The 21,642-nt window shown below is 41.5% G+C and overlaps 1 long non-coding RNA gene across 1 annotated transcript in view; it reads right to left on the bottom strand.

Moving 5' to 3' along the window:
* LOC125965162 (uncharacterized) overlaps positions 1-21,642 on the bottom strand; it is a 101,336-nt gene that overhangs the window by 2,583 nt on the left and 77,111 nt on the right. The gene's annotated exons all lie outside the window — the stretch shown is intronic.

Genomic DNA, 21,642 nt, shown 5'->3' with positions numbered 1-21,642 from the left:
GTTCTTTAAAAAAAAAAAGAATAAGATGTAAGGACTTTCTCTACTATATATAAAACATACTACAAAGCCCTAGTAAGTAATATAGTGTGATATATGTACAGGGACAGATAAATTGACCAATGGAATTGAATAGAATGCCCCAAAGCAGAACTACACGTATATGGAATCCAGATTTATGACAGAGATGGCACAGCAGACCACCAGAGAAAGGAGAGATTATCCAGTATATGGTACACAATTTGTAATTTACATGGGGGAAAAAAAGATGGATTCCTATCTCACACCATATTCAAAAGTAAATTCTCCGTGAATTAAAAGCAAAATGTAGGGACTTCCCTGGTGGTCCAAGACTCCACGCTCCCAGTGTAGGGGACCTGGGTTTGATACCTGGTTAGGGAACTAGATCCCATATGCATGCTGCAACTAAGAGTTCACATGCCGCAGCTAAGAAGTCCACATGCTGCAACTAAAACAAAAGATCCTGCGTGCCGCAACTAAGACCCAGCACAGACAAAATAAATAAATAAATTTTTTAAAAGTCTTTAAAAAAGAGCAAAATGTACAAGGCAACACTTTAAAATTTTTAGAAGAAAATATAGAACAATTTATCATATCAGGAGAGAGAAGGATTTCTTATACAAGGTACAAAATGTACCAACCACAAAATAAAAGATTGATATATTAGACTATATTAAAAATAAGAATGTCTTTCATCAAACTGTATCTTAAAGAAAGTGAGAAGGCAAGCCACAAAGTGGGAGAAGATATCTGTAATGCATGTAACTGACAAATGAATAAGAAAATTTTCCTATAGCTGTCTGCACGTTCATTTCCTGGTCTCCTTCAGAACCTTGCTCAAATGTCATGTTTTTCATAAAACCTTCCCTGTCCCCTGTTTAAAAAATTGCAAGCTCACCACCACTCCCTGCCTATTGCCCTTTCCTGCCTTATTTTTAGCTATAACATTTATCATTACCATACATACTATACATGTAACTAAATGATTTGATTGCCTTCCACCCCTCTCCTCAGTAGACTATAAACTCCTAAATGAGACAAGGAATTTTGATCTATTTCGTTCACTGCCTTATTCCCAGCATATAGAAGAGTGCCTGGCACATAGCAGGTACTCAATGAATATTTGTTGACTAAAACTCCTACCAATCAATAATAATAATACCAACAACTCAATAGAAAAAAAAATGAGCAAAAGACTTAAACAGGAATTTCAATAAGAAAAAACACAACTTGTCAATAAACATATAAAAAGATGCTCGAATTTCTTAATAATCAGGGAAATGCAAATTAAGACCAAAATGAGATAGTATTTTATACTTACCAGATTGGAAAACATTAAGAATTCTGACAATACTAGGCGCATTGGCAAGGATGAGGCACACAGGAACTCTTAATACACCTGCTGGTGGGAGTGGAAATTATTTCCCTCTTTAGAAAACACTTTGAGATTAGCTTGTAAAGGTGAGCATGTGTGTAGCCTGTATGTCAATTTATCTGTTCTTAGGTTTATACTCTGGAACATTGCCACTCAAAGTACAGTCCACAGACTTGTGCCAGTATGTGAAGGAACGATCTGATACAAGCCAGCCACCTTGAGACAAGTACAGAAATTGACAGTAAGGATTAAGAAAATTTGATAGCAACTTGACACTGCCATTCTATATTTATTTTTAATTTTTTAGACTTTTTTATCATGGTAAAATATACATAACATAAAATTTGACCATTTTAATCATTTTTAAGGGTACAGTTCAGTGGCATTAAAAGTACATTCACACTGTTGTGCAACCATCACCACCATCCATATCTAGAACTTTTTTTTTCATCTTTCCAAACTGAAATTCCATACCCACTAAACAATAAATCTGTATTCCTCCTTCACCCCCAACTCCTGGCAACCATTTTTTCTGGCTCTATGAATTTGACTACTCTCGGTATCTCATACGAGTGGAATATCATACAGTATTTGTCCTTGTGTGACTGCCCTATTTCTCTTTAGCATAACGTCCTCAAGTTTCACCCACATTGTAGCATGTGTCAGAAATGCTTTCCTTTTTAAGGCTGAATAATATTCCATTGAATCTATGTACCACCTTCTGTTTACCATTCATCCATTGATGGACACCTGGGTTACTTCTGCCCTTTGTCTATTGTGAATAATTGCCCTACTATATTTATTGAAATATAATTTATGCCTGTTGAATATAACAATTAAAACTGGGCTTTCTGTTTGTATGTCTTTGAATTTTTAATAATCTCATTTTCCAAGTAATTCATTTTTATGGTATTTTACAAAAATAATCTGTGACAGATTGGAAATTTTTCTAAATCTACCCACAGATAGTTCAAGGAGCACAACCCTGGAGCAAGGGTTTCCAAACTTTTCTAACACCCATGAAAAGAAAAACTCCACATCACAGCCCAGGACACATAAACATAACTGAAACAAAAGTTTCACAAAACAATACTTAACCATTTCCACAGGAAATGCACTAAGGTAGTTATTGCTCTGTTTTATATTTTTTTGCGGTACGTGGGCCTCTCACTGTTGTGGCCTCTCCCGTTGCGGAGCACAGGCTCGGGACGCGCAGGCTCAGCAGCCATGGCTCACGGGCCTAGCCGCTCCATGGCATGTGGGATCTTCCCGGACCGGGGCACGAACCCGTGTCCCCTGCATCGGCAGGCGGACTCTCAACCACTGCGCCACCACGGAAGCCCCATATTTTTTTTAAAATCCTGGTTGAATCTATTAAATTGATTTCACAGCCCACTACAAATCATGAATCCCAGTAGGAAAGCCAGTGCTTTTGAGAAATTCTTGCACATGTGTGTCAGGAGCCATGTAAGAGAATATTCCCAGTAGCATTTATTCGTGTAAAAAAAAAAAAAAAGGAAAACAACCCAAACATCCATCAACAGGAAGCTAAATGAATAAATTGTGATATATTCACCTAATACAATATTACTGGGGCTCAATCAATGTTTATTGAATGAATTAATAAACAGCTGTGAAAATGAAGTACAGCCACGTGGAGCAGTTTGGCTGAATCTTAGAAATACAATGTGGAGTGGACAAAGCAAGTCACAGTTGATTCTATACTGAACAAAACTATTTTTAAAAAGCTAAAAAAGGGCTTCCCTGGTGGTGCAGTGGTTGAGAATCTGCCTGCCAATGCAGGGGACACGGGTTCGAGCCCTGGTCTGGGAAGATCCCACATGCCGCAGAGCAACTGGGCCCGTGAGCCACAATTACTGAGCCTGCGCGTCTGGAGCCTGTGCTCCACAACAACAGAGGCCATGATAGTGAGAGGCCTGCGCACCGCGATGAAGAGTGGCCCCCGCTTGCCACAACTAGAGAAAGCCCATGCACAGAAACGAAGACCCAACACAGCCATAAATAAATAAATAAATACATTTTTAAAAAAAAAAAGCAAGCAAAAGTAAACACTATATTGTTTAGGGATCCATGCATGTGATAGGACTACCCTAAAAAATCAAAGGAACAATAAACACAAAATTCAGGACAGAAGTTACCTCTGGGGAGTAGGGAGAGGGTTGGATCAGGGAGTTCACAGTAGCTTAACAGAATTGGAAATGTTATTAAGTCGGGTGGTTTACAAATGTTCATTATTATGCTTTGTACTTAGATATACATTGTATATATTCTTTTATCTATCAAACGTTTTTTAAAAGATAGAAATGAAGTTGATGAAATTGGAGGACAGAGAATTCTAGCCACATTGTGCAAGCCATTGATATTTAAAAATATCAGTAAAATAGGGCCCCCTGATCTTCTTCCAAGAGTGTGAAAAAAATAGCTGATAAGCTTTTTTTCAGACTGAAAAGAAGGGTATCCAGACAAGGTGTTGAATTGGCTATCATTTCCCATTATAGAATAACTGCTCCAGTTTCCTTACATCCATCCACCAAACTCCCACCCCCTAACTGTTTCCAACAACCATGGAATGTTCTTCTGCATCCCTGACTGTTGGTTGCTCTTAGAATTCTGGGTTAGGGGTCTTGGGGAGGCAATAGAAGAAGACTACAGCCCCTCAAGGGTAGGGGCCAAGCTTTATTCATCTTCATGTTTATAATTTTCAGCCCAGTGCCCGTGCAGAATAAGTACTGGATAGTTCTTTCCTGTACAACTGAATGAAGCAGTGAATGAAAGAATAAATGACTATTGCAATTAAGCTAAGGACGCTATACCATTTCTGTCACTACTGATAACATGAGATTATTTCAGCCTGCTCTGACTCATGATCTAACCTGAGACATGGTAATGGGCGTGGCTTCCCCAAAGGTATTTATGAATTAAAGATCTGAGGGAGAAGGTAAGATGAGGTCCCAGGATAAAAGTGGGGAAGCAGTCGCCTTTAAAATAAAAATGAGAAATCTTGGGAATTTTTAAAGCCCAGTTGGGCATATTGGTAAGCTAGTGATTATCTTTTTTATCCCCACTTTAATTTTTATCGTGGTTAATCCCAGAGTGTCATGAGCAGAGTACAGTGGCTAACATAACGGCATTGTCTGGGTTTGAATCCAGATTCCTCCACTTCCTGGGGAAGCTTGGGCAAATTACTTAACCTCCCTGTACCTCAGTTTTATCATCTGTAAATGGAGATAATAATAGCACCGACACAGAATTGTAATGACAAAAAATGATTCAGTGAGTATATAGTCATAAAGAGAACAGCGCCTAGCACACAGCAAGCACGCTATCAGTGTTGTTAAATAAAATCTTCACCTAGATCGACAAATACACTCGTGTGCCCACGTGCCTCCTATACTCTTAGGGTTAGTTGCCGTGTGGGTACTCAGACTTTTACTGTGACAAAACAATTTCTGTGGCCTTTTCCGTGGAAAGCCCTTGAGAGGTTTCATCTTTATGGACCTTTGCTATAGGACCCTTTGCTTAATTAGCATCCTTGAAGTCCTGTTGTTGATACCTTCTAAGCTTGTCTTTAATATATACATAGATCCCTGACATGCTGCCTTCATAATGCCTGTCCCACCATTCTTTCTTTTCCCTTCTCTCTCTCTTTCTCTCTGCTTCCTCTGCCCTCTTGGACTGTTGGCAACAGCCTCGTAACAGATTTCCATTCCTCTAGTCTTTGTTTCTGCCAGTTCATCCTTGGCCCCAGGGACACATTAAATCTTCCTCAGACAACCGTTTGCACACATCATTCTCACCCACCCCCTCTGCTCAGAACCCTCCACTCCTTTGCCACCGTGTACAAATTCCTTAGCTTGACTATCAAGACCTCTAGTGCGAATTTAGCCTTGCTCTCCCACTTTATCTTTCTCTATCTGCCTTTACAAACTTTTTTTTTTAGGCAACCAAATTAGCCTATTAGTTGCTCTATCCCGGTCATGCCTACACCCACCCAGGCAACACCATTTCTTCTACTCCCAAGCCTGGAATGCTCTTCTCGTGACTTCAGAGCCTGGGGAAGACACTCTAAGAGGTGAGAGAAGGGCATCAAAATGGAGATGGGGGAATATCAAAAGCAAATTTTATGTTTCTAACTTGTTCCCTGACTTGGCCGTGATCCCAGGAATGGGAGAAGGATTCTCTCCCTCTTCCTCCTTCAAAAAAGGCACAGAGCATGGAGGTTAAGGGCATGGGCTCTGGCTCTGTTATTTCCTGGCTGTGTCTCAGTTTTGCTCATCTGTAAAAGGAAGCTAGAAACAGCACCCTCTGGAGTGGATGTGGTGATGAGCCACACAGGTCCCCCTTCAAGGCTGAGATACGTATTCTCCCAGCTGCCGACTGCTCACACTGAGTCCCTTCCAGGAATTGCCCTTAATCAAAGGGAGCTGCACCACCCAAGATGATGCCCTCTCTCTGGGGCAGCCTGCAACCAGTGAGGGGTCAACAGTGGGTACAGAAGCCTGGCCTCTTTGCCTTAACTGGACAACTCTAAAGGGCCATTCCAGCTTCTAATCTCCCCATAAAGTTCACTGAGGCCTCTGTTGTGACTGCACCAGAGCCCAGCTTCTCTCTCTGCCCAATCCAGCTTCCTTTCCTTCTCGTCACAGGTGTTGTTCCCAAAACTACTCCTCAATAGACTACACACATGCAAATATCTGCTTCAGAGTCTGTTTCCCAGGAAACCTGACCTACAATGGTTGGTCTAAGAAAACAGTCCCAAAAATGAGACTTTGGAAGAGGATCACTTGCTGCCTGACTGGCTCTGAGGACCTCATGACTAATGGTAGGTCAACAGTGAGAGCACCGGGCATGTGGTTAGGGTGCAACTGCTAAAATTTTCACTGGTGATGACCTGGGATGGGACACAGTTGGACATTAATGCACTGGCGGTGCAGCTTATCAAGTGTTTGAGAGCTTCTGGTAAGAACTATTTGTAAAGACTGTAGAATGAGATGGCTGTTGCTGGGGGTTAGGGGAGGGGCAGTGGATTGATTCACTGAAGAAAGACAACGAAAGGCCCAGAATGATTAATCACCAATATAAGGCAAAGTGTAAAAGCTTGAGGTAGCCTATATAAGGTAGCATATAAAGAGACTCTTAGCTCCTGTACCAGAGGGCAGAGGATCAGGCCCAGAACTTAATTATAAGAAGATTGAATTCTCAACACTAGCAGAGCTGATTGGAAAGATCTGGGGATTTGATTGGAAAGAATGGGACCCTGAGACTCTCATGAGGCTGAAAACCAAGATAATGGTCAGGGTGGCAGTCATCTTGAGGTTCAGCTAAGACTGGAGCACCTGCTTCCAAGATCACTCTCATGGCTTTGGCAGGCCCTAGAAGATCCTTTTCTAAGCTCATTCCTGCAATTGCAGGTAGGCCTTGGGACCTTGCCATGTATCCTGAATGTCCTTACAACACAGCAGCTGGTGATCAGAGACAGAGACAGAGAGAGAACCAGAGGGTCTCCCGAGACAGAACCTACAGCCTCTTTGGATGCTAATCTTGGAAGGGCCATCCCATCATATCTGCCATTTTCTATGCGTTAGAAGCAAGCCACAGGGTCTGCTCCATATACCAGTAGAGGAGAGTACACAAGGGAGTGAGTGCTGGGGGCGGGGATCATTTGGGGACCATCTTTGAGTCTGCTTCCCACAACCTAGCAGGCCTTTTCAGGTGCTAGAGACAACATGTTCTACACTTGAGGACATTGCTCTGACCCATTTACTTAGTGACAAGGAAGACTGTCAGCTTTCAGTGGGGCCCAGAGCACGAAAGGGCGCTGCAGCAGGTGCAGGCTGTGGTGCAATTGCCTCCATGGTATTCAAGGCATCTATGGCGGGACGAGACACTGTGTGGAGTTTGTGGCAAAAGCCCCAAGAAGAATCCCAACTTAGCCCCCTGGGGCTCCGGAAGAAGCCCACGCCATCTGTCACAATGGTTTTTGCCCATTCAAAAACCAGCAACCACTGTTCTGTTGAGCCCTGGGAGATGCAGAGCATCTGATTAAGGGACATTAAGTGATCTTGCATCCAGAGCTGCCCATCACAAGATGGGTTCTGTCAGATCCACTTAGTCATACAGTCACATGGGCTCAGAGCTCTCCGTCATCAGATGCAAGTGGTATATCCAGACACTATGTCCACAGCAGAGGAGGTGTGTGGTGGGTATCAGAACCAGTGGAGAAGCAGCAAGTGGGGAGAGGGCACCTGGGAGAAAAGTCTCTGTTCTCTGTATGTTGAGGGTGGCAGCAATGAATCTCCCTTTCATCTACCAGCACCACTCCCCATTCCATCATAATTGTCTAATAACTTTGACATTCATCTAAAATATGAGAATTGGGGTCTGAGAGTGACACTGAAGCCCAGCTTTCACAAAACTTGCTTAGCAAAGCAAAAGGTGTTTCCCAAGTTGGATCTCATTCTTCCTGCTTGGACAACCCCTGCAGCTGTGTAAAGACACCCTGAGTCTCCTTGTTCTCTCCTTCTCCAGTCCTTGAGGGGTATCCCAAAGCCCCATTCCACCCACATCCTCCTCAACCTGACCCTTCATTTTCTTAAGAGCCTTACCAGGTCCCACATCTATCCAGGTTGTGAGCTCCCAAGAAAGAAGGGAGCAGGCCGGCACACACTGACCCACTGACCAAGAAGAGCACCACAGTCCACTCACTCACCCCAGCTCATCTTGACAGAAAAGGGCTGCAGTCTTGCTGAAGGAGGCTAGCTTTCCCATGATTCTTCCCTACTCCAGGCAGGAGTCTTTGGTTGCAAGCAACAGAAACAAACTTTGGCTAACTTAAGCAAGGGGATGTATTGGGAGGGTGGGGCCAGTTCACAGAATCAAGAGACAGCTGAGAATGAGGCTGAAAGAGTTGGGAACGATGACAGCCACGACATCCTGGAATAGGAGCTAATCAACCATCTTGTTAGGGCTGCTTCTTGCACAATGTTACGCTGTCCTTCTGTTATTTTGGTTAAGATCCCAAGTCCTTGAATCTGATTGGCTTGGCTTGAGTAAAATGCCCTCTCCTTTGCCACCTTGATTGACAACGCAACTGAGACTGGAGCAGAAGCAATTGCCCAAAACAGAAATTGGGGCTCTTATCAAAAGAAGGGAGCAGGGCTTCCCTGGTGGCGCAGTGGTTGAGAGTCCGCGTGCCAATGCGGGGGACACGGGTTCGTGCCCCGGTCCGGGAGGATCCCACATGCTGCGGAGCGGCTAGGCCTGTGAGCAATGGCCGCTGAGCCTGCGCGTCCAGAGCCTGTGCTCCGCAGCGGGACAGGCCACAACAGTGAGAGGCCCGCGTACCGCAAAAAAAAGGAAAAGAAGGGAGCAGAATGTTGGGCAACCAAAAACTATGTGCATTCAAAACACCCCCAGTCTCTCCCCACTTGCACAATTTACTTGTCTACCAAGATTCCGAGTGCTGTGTATGAAAAGTTGGCAGAACCGTAAACTAAACCTCATGATAGGCAGGATTGAAATCAGTGGAAGGAAGCTCAGTTTCAGGAGAATTTGGGCTTTTTGGATCAGAAGACCATATTCTAGTCCCAGCACTGCTACTAATTGTGACCTCTGTTTCTTCATCTAAGCAATGGGGTAGGCAGTGATCTATCCAGCAGGTCATTATAAGCATCAAAATAGTGCGGCTTCCCTGGTGGCACGGCACAATGGTTAAGAATCCGCCTGCCAATCCAGGAGACATGGGTTTGAGCCCTGGTCCAGGAAGGTCCCACATGCCACAGAGCAACTAAGCCTGTGCGCCACAGCTACTGAATCCCGCATGCCCTAGAGCCCATGCTCTGCAACAAGAGAAGCCAACACAATAAGATGCACATGCACCACAACAAAGAGTAGCCCCGACTCGCTGCAACTAGAGAAAGCTGGCACGCAGCAATGAAGACCCAACGCAGCCAAAAATAAATACATAAATAAATTTATTTTAAAAAAATGATAGCGTGCTTGAAGGCACTTCGAAGGCTGTTAAACATGCAAACTTGAGGGACTGTTATTGGTCGTTTGGGTTTTTCTAATTTACTTTGCAGATCACGTCATATTGACTACTTAACCTGAGATTGCATTTGGCCAGAAGCAGTGCAGTTCTGACCTTAGCTGGCAGACAGGCTGCAGTGAAGCGAGAGGAAGGAGAGAGCTCTGCAGGTAATGCAGTGGGCAGTCTTATTTCAGCCTATTTTGCAATGCAATGATCTTGAGGAAATATCAGGATGCAGTTCATAGAGAGTTCTTACTAACTCAGAAAAATCAACTCCAGCGAGAGTCAAGAAATAGAAAACTGCTAGAGTGTAGGAAATAGCCATTTGCAAGAACACATCAGATATTCAATATTCAACACAGTGGCAATGTAGCATATGCGTTCAGAACACGAGATTTGAGTCATGAAGACCTGAGTTTGAACTCTAGTCCCATCCCTTGCCTCATCTATGTGAGTACAGTAATAATCCATTAAACAAATATTTATTGAGGACTTATTATATGCCAGGCATTATTTTAGGCACTGATGATATAATGGTGAACAATATAGATGACAAACCCCTGCTGCCCTCGTGGCCTTTACTTTCCAGTGGGAGAAGAAAGTAAATAAAGAACCAAAAAAGGTAAAATATATGGTATATCAGGTAGTAATAAATGCTATGGAAAAAATAAAGCAGAGAAGGAAGCCATTGGGGTGACTGGGGAAGAGTTACTATAATCTATAGCGTGATTAGGTGACAACCCAGTGGTGACACTTGATGTGATGGTGACATCTGAACCAAGAGTTGAGAGAAGCAAAGGACTGTGCTAGGCAGGTGTCTGGGGGAAGATTATTCTAAGCAGAGGGAACACCAAGTGCAAAGGTCTGGTGGTGAGAGCACACATGGAAAGTTCAAGGAACAACAGGCAGCCAGGATGGCTGGAGGAGACCTTATAGCTGCAGAGAAGATGGAGATTAGGGCAGAGTGTTGAAGACAGGGCAGATGCCTAGGACTGGTAGGTACAGTACTTTGGCTTTTACTCTGAAGGAGATGGGGAGCCACTGAAGGGTTTTGAACAGGAAAGTAACGTATTCTAATGTACATTTTAAAGTCTCATTTGAGCTGCTATGCTTAAGTGAGGGCAGAAGAGGGAAACCAGTTAGGAGGCTATAGCAAAAATCCAGGTGAGACTTCTAGTTTCTGGTCCAGCTGTAAGGAGCTTGGGAGTTATCGCTTTGTCCTAACGACAAGTAAAAGGCTGAAAAACTGAAAAAACAGTTTAGATTCATCAGAGAAGTGAGGTCTCAAGGCAAACTGCTGCCCCCACAAATGTGGACAGCCCGCCAGGCCAATACATAGAATCAGCACTTAGAGCAGAGACCACGAGCAGAAACATCTGTGGGAAGCAGTGCCCGGGCAGGAAAACCCGAACTGTAATTGACAAACTTCCTGAGGCTCAGTGTGCACAAGTCTGAGAGTTAAAAACTCCAGAAGGGCTTCCCTGGTGGTGCAGTGGTTAAGAATCTGCCTGCCAATGCAGGGGACACGGGTTTGAGCCCTGGTCCGGGAAGATCCCACATGCCACGGAGCAAATAAGCCCGTGCACCACAACTACTGAAGCCGGCGCACCTAGAGCCTGTGCTCCGCAACAAGAGAAGCCACTGCGATGAGAGGTCTGTGCACCGCAACGAAGAGGAACCTCCGCTCGCCGCAACTGGAGAAAGCCCGCGCGCAGCAACGAAGCCCCAACGCAGCCAAAAATAAAAATAAATAAAATAAATTTATAAAAAAAGAAAAAAAAAACAAACAAACTCCAGAAGACCCAGTCATGGAGAGGTGCCCGCACTTTTGTGAGTTTTACCTCCAGGGACTCAACCGTGTTCTCATGGTGAATATTGGAGAAAAACCCCTCCAGCTTCTGTCTTGGGTAAAAGAAAAGGAACCATTCTGAAATACACCAGAGCATTCCGTTCTTCTTAACAAGGCTTGCCCTCAAGAGAAACTATTTTACAAGAGTCTAAACTATTGGGCAGTTTCCAGAGCATAATCCTCATGGAGAAAGGGAGATACCCAGCTCCAGCCCTCTCTCCTCATCCTCTCCCATCTAAGCTGGGGGTGGGGTGTGGGGGGAGAGGCTGAGAAGCACTTGTGAAATTCACAGTCCAGGGGTACAGACTCACTGTAAGACTGCAACCTCATCAAGGGACTACAGAATGCTTTCTTCCCCCAATACCTTACCCTACATTACTAAAGGCCTATTTACTGCAGTTCCTTTTACCCAGTATAGCATGTCCTCCTAATAAGAAAAAATTATAAGGCATATCAAAAGGCAAAACAACACTTGTCTTGAAGAGTCAGAACACACATCAAAACCAGACTCAGAGATGGCAGAGATGATGGAATTATCACACTGGGAATTCAAGACAACTATGATTAATATGCTATGGATTCTAATGGATGAAGTAGACAGTATGCAACAACAGATGGGTAATGTAAACAGAGAGATGGGAGTTATAAGAATGAATCAAGGGACTTCCCCGGTGGTGCAGTGGTTTAGAATCTGCCTGCCAGTGCAGGGGACATGGATTCGATCCCTGGTCCAGGAAGATCTCACGCGCCACGGAGCAACTAAGCCCATGTGCCACAGCTACTGAGCCCACATACCACAACTACTGAAGCCCACAAGCCTAGAGCCCACGCTCCCCAACAAGAGGAGCCACCTCAATGAGAAGCCCACGCACAGCAAAGAGTAGCCCCATCTCACCACAACTAGAGAAAGCCCACGCACAGCAATAAACACCCAATGCAGCCAAAAATAAATAAATAAATAAAAAGAATGACTCAAAAAGAAATGCCAGAGATCAAAAACACAGTAACAGAAATGAAGAATGCCATTGATGGGCTCATTAATAGACTGCACATGGCTGAGGAAAGAGTCACTGAGCCTGTGGCTATCTCAATAGAAACTTCCAAAATTGAAAAGTAAAGAGATAAAAGACTGAGGAAAAAAAAAAAAACAGAACAGAATACCCAAGAATACCAAGAACTGTGGGACAACTACAAACGGTATAACATACACTTAATGGGAATACCAGAAGGAGAAAAAAAGAGAGAAGAAACAGAAAAAATATCTGAAGCAAAAATGACCGAGAAATTCCCCGAATTAATGTCAGACACCAAACCACAGATCCAAGAAGTTCAGAGGACACCAAGCAGGATAAATGTGCCCCACCTCCAAAAAAAAACTATGCCTAGACATATATTCAAAATGCAGAAAATCAAAGATAAAGGAAAAAATCTTAAAAGAAGCCAGAAGAAAAAATTACCTTATCATAGAGGAGCAAAGATAAGAAATACATCTGACTTCTCTTAAGAAACCATACAAGTAAGTAGAGAGCAGGGTGAAATATTTAAAGGGCTGGGAGAAAAAAACCACCAACACCGAATTCTGTCCCCTGTGAAATTAGCCTTCAAAAGTAAAGAAGAAATAAAGACTTTCTCAGACAAACAAAAAATGAGGGAGTTTGTTGCTAGCAGACTTGCCTTGAAAGAAATGCTAAAAGTTCTTTAGAGAGAAGGAAAATTATATAGGTCAAAAACTTTCATTTACATAAGGAAAGGAAGAGCAATGGAGAAGGAAGAAGTGAAGGTATAATAAAAACTTTTACTTTTATTATTCTTAATTGAGCTAACAGAGAACTGTTCAAAATAATAATAGTAACCATGTATTCAATATGTGTGTGTGTCTGTGTGTGTGTGCACATGCTTACTTATAAGTGAAAGGAATGACAGCAATGATACAAGGGACAGGAAGGAGGAAATAGGATTATTTTGTTATTATAAGGTACTTGCACTACCAATGAAGTAGTATAGTGTTATTTGAAAGTGGAATTGGATGAGCTGTAAATATATATTGCAAACTCTGGTGTAATGACTAAAAAGAATAAAAAAGGAATCATAACTGATATGTTAAGAAAGGAGAGAAAGTGGAATCACATAAAATGCTCAGTTAAAACCACAAAAGGAAGAAAAGGAGTAGAAGACAAAAACGGGAATAAAGAACAAGGGCAATGCATAGCAAACGGTAACAAATATGGTAGCTATTAATCCGACTATACCAATAATCACTTTAGAATTTAAACATCAGTGGTCTAAATAAACCAATTAAAGAACAGAGATTGTCAGAGTGGATCAAAAAAACAAGAGCCAACTCCAGGTTGTCTACAAGAAACCTACTTTAAATAGAAAGACAAACGTAGAGTAAAGTAAATGGATGGAGCAAGATATACCATGTTAACACTAATCAAAAGAAAGCAGGAGTAGCTGTATTAATTCAGACAGAAAAGACTTCAGAGCAAGGAAAGTTATCAGAGATAAAGAGGAGTATTACATAATGATAAAGAGGTCAATTCTCCAGGAAGACATATCAATCCTTAATGTATAGGCTCCTAACAACAGAGTGTCAAAACATGAGAAGCAGAAAGTGACAGAACTGCAAGGAGAAAAAGATGAACCCACTATTGCAGTTGGAGACTCCAACACCCCTCTATCAGAAAGAAACAGATCCAGCAGGTAGAGAATCAGTAAGGACATAGTTGAATTCAATAGGACCACCAATCAACCAGATATAATTTATGTCTACAGACTGCTTCACCCAACAACAGCAGAATGCATATTCTTCTCAAGTCCACATGGAACATTCACCAAGATGGACCACATTCTGGGCCATAAAACACACATTAAATTTAAAAGAATAGAAATCATGCAATGTCTGCTCTTAGACCACAACAGAATTAAACTAGAAATCAATAACAGAAAGATAACTGGACAAGCCCCAAATACTTGGAGATTAAACAACACACTTCTAAATAACACAAAGTCAAAGGAGAAATTTCAAGAAAAAATTTTAAATATTTTACTAAATGAAAATGAAAACACAACTTATTAGAATGTGTGGGATACAGCAAAAGCAGTCATTAGAAGGAAACTGATAGCATTGAATGTGTATATTACAAAAAGAAAAATCTAAAAGTCAGTCATCTGAACATTCACCTTAGGAAACTAGAAAGAGAAGAGAAATTAAATGCAAAGTAAGCAGAAGAAAAAAAAAACTATAAAAATTAGAGCAGAAATCAATGCAATTGAAATAGGTAATCAATAGAAAAAAAACCCAACAAAACCAAAAGTTGGTTCTTTGAAAAGATACATAAAATTGATAAGCCTTTACTGGGCTAAGTAAAAAAGAAAGAGGACATAAATTACTAATGTCAGAAATGAAAGAGGGCTTCCCTGGTGGCACAGTGGTTAAGAATCTGCCTGCCAAGGCAGGGGACACAGGTTCGATCCCTGGTCCAGGAAGATCCCACATGCTACAGAGCAACTAAGCCCATGCTCCACAACTACTGAGCCTGTGCTCTAGAGCCCACGAGCCACAACTACTGAGCCTGCATGCCACAACTACTGAAGCCTGCGTGCCTAGAGCCCGTGCTCCACAACAAGAGAAGCTACTGCAATGAGAAGCCCATGCACCACAACAAAGAGTAGCCCCCTCTCGCTGCAACTAGAGAAAGCCCGTGTGCAGTAACAAAGAGCCAACGCAGTGAAAGATAAAAAATAATTAATTAATTTTTTTAAAAAAGTAAAGAAAGAGACAACATTACTACAGATCCCATGGACATTAAGAGAATAATCAAGGAATAGCATGAACGACTCTATGCCCACAAATTTGATAACCTAGATGAAATGACCCAGTTATTTAAAAGACACAGTCTGCCAAAAGTCATACAAGGAGAAATAGACGATCTGAATAGGCCTATGTAAATTAGAGAAATTGAATCAATAATTAATAATCCTCCAAAACAGAAAGCACTAGGCCCAGATGGGTTCACTGGTGAATTCTACTAAAAATTTAAGGAAGAAATTATACTAATTCTGTACAGTCTCTTTCAGAGTATAGAAGCAGAGGGAGTACTTCCTAACTCATTCTTTGAGGCTAGCATTACCAGTACCCTAATATCAAAACCAGACAAAGACATTATAAGAAAACTACAGACCAGTATCTCTCGCGAACATAGGTGCAAAAATCCTCAACAAAATATTAGCAAAGCTAATCCAACAATGTATAGAAAGGATTATACACCATGACCAAATGGGATTCACCCCAAGTTTGGGAGGCTGGTTCAACATTTGAAAATCAATTAATGTAATCCATCACATCAAGCCAAAGAAGAAATATCACATAACCATACCAACAGATGAGGAAAAAGCATTTGACACAATGAAACACTCATTCATGATAAAACTCTCAGCAAACTAGAAATAGAGGGGAATTTCCCCAATTTGGTAAAGAACATCTGCAAAAAATTACAGTTAATATTATACATAAACGGTAAGAAACTGGCAGCTTTCCCACTAAGATCAGGAACAAGGCAAGGATACCCCTTCTCACCATTCCTTCTCAACATCATCTTGGAAGTCCTAACTAATGCAATAAGACAAGAAAAGGAAATAAAAGGTACACAGATTGGGAAGGAAGAAATAAAACTCTCTTTGTTCATATATGACATGATTGTCTATAAAGAGAATTGGAAAGATTCAACCAAAAAACTCCTGGAACTAATAAGGGATTATAGCAAGTTTGCAGGATACAAGGTTAATATACAAAAGTCAATCACTTTCCAATATACTAGCAATGAACAAGCAGAATTTCAAATTAAAAATACAATACCATTGGGACTTCCCTGGTGGCACAGTGGTTAAGAATCCACCTGCCAATGCAGGGGACACGGGTTCGAGCCCTGGTCCGGGAAGATCCCACATGCCACGGAGCAACTAAGCCCGTGCGCCACAACTACTGAGCCTGCGCTCTAGAGCCCATGAGCCACAACTACTGAGCCCACGTGTCACACCTACTGAAGCCAGCATGCCTAGAGCCATGCTCCACAACAAGAGAAGCCACCACAATGAGAAGCCCGCGCACTGCAACAAAAAGTAGCCCCTGCTCACCTCAACTAGAGAAAGCCCGTGTGCGGCAACGAAGACCCAACGCAGCCAAAAATAAATAAATAAGAAAAGAAATGCAAATTAAAACAATAATAAGATTCCACTGCACATCTATTAGAATGGCCAAAACCCAGAATACTGACAACAGCAAATGCTGCTGAGGATGTGGAGCAACTGGAACTCCCATTCATTGCTGGTGGGAATGCAAAATGGTTCAGCCACTCTGGAAGACAGTTTGACAGTTTCTTAAAAAGCTAAACATACTCTTAACATATGGTCCAACAGTCATGGTCCTTGGTATTTACCCAAAGGAGTTGAAAACATTCACACAAAAGCCTGCATACAGGTGTTTAGAGCAGCTTTATCCAAAATTGCCAAAACTTGGAAACAACCAAGATGCTCTTCAGTAGGTGAGTGGATGAACTGTGATACATTCAGACAATGGAATATTATTTAGCACTAAAAAGAAATGATCTATCAAGCCATGAAAAGACATGGAGGAACTTTAAGTGCATATTACTAAGTGAGAGAAGCCAATTTGAAAAGGCTACATACTGTATGAATCCAACTATATGACATTCTGGAAAAGGCAAAACTATGGAGAAAACAAAATGATCAGTGATTGCCAGGAGTTGGAGGAGGAAGGGATGAATAGGCAGAGCACAGAGGATTTTTTTTAAGGCAGTGAAATTATTCTGTATGATATTTTAATGGCATACATGTCATTATACATTTGTCAAAATCCACAGAACATACACCACCAAGAGTGAACTCTAATATAGACTATGGATTTGGGGTGATAATGATGTATCAGTGTAGGTTCACTGATTGTCACAAATGTACCTGTCTGGTGAGGGATGTTAATAATGTGGGAGGCTGGGGCAGGCAGAGGGTATAGGGGACACCTCTGAACCTTCCACTCAATTTTGCTGTGAATGTAAACATGCTCTAAAAAATCAAGTCTATTTTTTTTTTTAATTCAGGTAAGAATCAAGGGTGGTTTGGCAAAAGTAGTAGCTGTGGAGGTACGGAGAAGCAGTTGGATTATGGATTTATCTTGAAAGAAGAGCCAACAGAATTGCCAGTGGATTGGTTGTGGAGTATGAGGGCAAGTGAAGATTCAGCCTATAGCCTAGACAAGACGACATATGACAATGACTTCACACAGTGCCAAGCACATATTAAATATTTAGCAAATACCAAAATCCCATAAAATTTCAGAAGAGATGATGGTCCTCAGCAAGGTAATATCTTAGTTAGATAATTTGTGGAGGTGGGGTTCGGGACACACAAGGAAATTGAAAGAAGAGGATGGCTAAGCTCTAGTCAACTCTAATAACTCCTCTTTATATATAAGCAATATTTTTTTTGTCGTCAGTAGCTCAGTTCTGGAAATAGGAGATAATAGAGTAGGAACAGAGAAAAACAAGAATGATTCACCCCAGGACCAGTACATAGTAATAACTCCAAAATAAATAAGTAACAGGGACATAATGTACATTACAGCACAGGAAACATAGTCAATAATATTGTAATAACTTTGTATGGTGCGAATCTATAAAAATATCAAATCACTATGTTGTACACCTGAAACTAATATAATATTGTAAGACAACTACACTTCAGTTTAAAAAAAGAAAGAAAAATAATGCCAGCCTTTAAAAAATGATAATAACTCCAGAGGTAACACTTATTAGTAATCACAGTGGCAATATTAGCTAGACAGGTGGAATGTTAGTTTTTGAAGGCCTGTGCTAAGCCACCTTCTTCATTGCAGTGCTTTTAGCATGAGGTAAATGAGGAGTCATTTGTGTTAAGGTGTGGAAAAAAAAAAGCAAAAGGATTAGTTCTTTAAACACTGATTGTCAATTCCCAAAGGATACACTCTACTTTAGTTGGAACATTCCTATCATTTGTTGAGCCCTTACTATACATTAGGCACATGTATTTCTCTAGTGTTGAAATCAGCCTAGCTGATTTCAAGGTAGATATTATTGTGTCCATTTTACAGATGGGAAAAGTAAGGCTCATATAAGGGGATCACTAGCTAAAGAGCCGTGAACCTGGGTTCAAACCCAAGCCTATGCATCTCCAAAGCTCATGCACATACCACACTGCCTCACTTTTGTTTTGTTAACAATAACCAACCTTCACTGAGCACTTACCTCAGGCCAGGCCCTGGTGTTTTACAATTATTAATATGAACTACTATTATCCCCATTTTACAGATGGAGAAACTGAGGCCTAGAGAAGTTAAGAAGCTTACTGTAGACATTTCAGCTGGTAAGTCAGGACCCAGGCACTGTAGTTCTAGATTGTAGGGTCCATACTCTTATGGTTTTTTTGTTTGTTTTTTGTTTTGTTTTGTTTTGTTTTGCAGTACGCGGGCCTCTCACTGTTGTGGCCTCTCCCCTTGCAGAGCACAGGCTCCGGACGCGCAGGCTCAGCGGCCATGGCTCACGGGCCCAGCCGCTCCGCGGCACGTGGGATCTTCCCGGACCGGGGCACGAACCCGTGTCCCCTGCATTGGCAGGCGGACTCTCAACCACTGCGCCACCAGGGAAGCCCCTACTCTTACGTTTTTTTTTTAAAGTGCTTTTAAGAAATATAATAGTAATGTATACTCATGGTAACAATTTTAGAAAATTCAACAAAAAAATGAAAAAATCACCTATAATCCTACCATTCTGAGATAACCATGGTTATCATTTGGGTGGATAACATTTTAATCTTTTTCCTACACACACACAAACATTTTTTTAAAAAAATAAGATCATATTATATTTGTTTTAATCTATCCTTCATTTATTCACTTAATAATATGTTGTCGACATCTTTCTGTTTTAAATGTTTTCTACAATGGGGCTTTTTTTACTCTCTCGGGTCATGCACCTATTTAAGAATTCTCCCTTTCACCCAAAATGTGCACACACACACACACACACACACACACACACAATTTTGCATATAATTTCAGACTCCCTGAACCATGGATCCTGGAACCTCCAGTTCTACAATATTATTTCTTTTTTTTAATTGAAGTATAGTTGATTTATAATGTCGTGTTAATTTCTGCTGTACAGCAAAATGACTCAGTTATACATATATATATATGTATACATTCTTTTTAATATTCTTTTCCATTATGGTTTATCCCAGGATACCACATTATTTCTAATGCCTGAACAATATTCCATGATGGACGGATGCCCTATAAGTTACTAAACCAACCTAAGTCAGTCCCCTATGACTGGACATTTAGATTATTTCCAATTTTCCACTATTCTAAACAATATTGGAACGTCTGTTCCTATGGATAAATCTTTGAGTATAGCCCTAGTTATTGCCTTGGGATCAATTCCAAGAGTACGATCACTTTTAAGGCTTTTGATAGTACTTCCAAATTGCCCTCCAGAAAGGTTGTATCTATTTACACTCCCGCCAGCAGCTTCTAAGAGGGCCCATTTTCCCCACATCATTGCTCACATCTGGTCTTATAAAACACTATATTCTGTACCTTTTTAACCCTGGCTCAGAACTTTTCTTTCTCCTCTTGCTGTCTTGAAAGCAGCAATTTCTGGCTCAAGGAACTGGAAACAGCAGTCTTTGGGGAAGACTCCAGGTTGGGAATTGCTGTCTTTCCCTGCTTCAACAAAACCACAAAGGCTGTGGTTTCCTAGATTTAGCAGAAGACCCTTCTTTTCTTTGATAGAAAAAGCGTCACTGGGTGAGAAGAAACAAACAGGCTAACCTTTTTTTTTTTAAATCTTGGTTGATTTTTAAACATTTATATTATGAAATGTTTGTCCCCAAGGGAACCAGGAGGGCTCCTTTTAGTAGATCTTAAAATTCATAGACAAGTAATTCTCCTTCTCTCCCACTTTAGACAGCCAAATCTGGCTTCTGATGTATAAAATTTACTAGAAAAAAAAACAAAAAAAACTTAAGTTTGGCTCAAGAACTCCACAAGAATGGTTATAATGAGAAATCTCTTGCATATAGTAGGCACTCAATAAATATTTGTTGAATCGCACCAGAAGACTGAGACACGCACCCTGGAGTAATAGGGAATTTCTGTACGTGTTTAACTACTAAAGCTTTCATTAACTGTGGCAGTGTTAAATACAGCCGGTACTAATGAGGGGGAGTGGTGACCTGAATACACCAAAACAGAGGGAAATCCCAGATCAACTCTATTTAGTCTTGAAATACAGTCCATCATTTTTTTTTTCCTCTAACAAATGTACCTTTCCAATTCTGTTTGGCTCAGGCGAATATTACAATAAGCTTATCCTCCATTAGCCCACAGAGAGACCATGCTGGGACAGGCAGTCGTCAGGCTAGATTTAAGTACTGCAAAAAAATTTTCACATATTAGATGATATAAAGGAATTACTGTTAATTGTTTTAACTATGATATCAATATTATTTTAGCTATGGAGGGATATGTTCCTTTTTTAAAAAAGATGCACCCTGGAATTGACAAATAAATAAGTTACCAAAGACCATCTGCAAAAGGGATAATAAAGATTTGACTATATTATAACAATAACTACTGTTTACTGGAAGTTTTTTGTGGAAGCCAGTTCACTTACATTAACTTGAATCCTTATAATAAACCTCTGCAAGGCAGGTATCATTATCCCCATTTTACAGGTGAATAAACTGAGGCTCAGAAGCAGTAGTGGCTATCCAAAGTTTCTGCCCTGATTCTGCTTCAGGGAACTCCCCTCCCTCACTGATGAAACTGACAGCCAATGTACCCTGCCCTCCTGCCCAGAGGTACGGGACACAGGGCTCTGCTGTAATCCTCGGTCTGCATGGAGTAATGCTCAGGCCAGCGCTGCTGGACACTCTGAAGAGGTCAGCCATTGGCCCTTTCTGAGGTCAGGGGCTGGGGCTTTTCTGTCCATTCTGTGACCCTTCCCTGCTCATGGCAGCCCGAGTTGGTTTCTATCGTACACAACTAAAGGATGATGACTATCAGAGAAATGTTATCTGACTCGCCCCAGACTGCCCAGCTAGGAAGTGGCAAAGCAAGGATTTGAACCCAGGGCTGTCTGATGTCAAAGCCTCATGCCACTTCTCAAATGGCATGCATAAGGGGTCAAGTTCATGTGCCTTCCAAGTCCCAACTTTCACTTTCCCTGCCATCTTCTGCTCCCCTGTAAAATTCTTACACACTTACTTCCAGGTCTCTCTACCTACAGGGTGTGG

The sequence above is a fragment of the Orcinus orca genome, chromosome 8, assembly GCF_937001465.1.
Source record: "Orcinus orca chromosome 8, mOrcOrc1.1, whole genome shotgun sequence".
NCBI lineage: Eukaryota > Metazoa > Chordata > Mammalia > Artiodactyla > Delphinidae > Orcinus > Orcinus orca.
The sequence above is the reverse complement of the archived record's forward strand: the minus strand, read 5'-3'. Positions and strand labels throughout refer to the sequence as shown.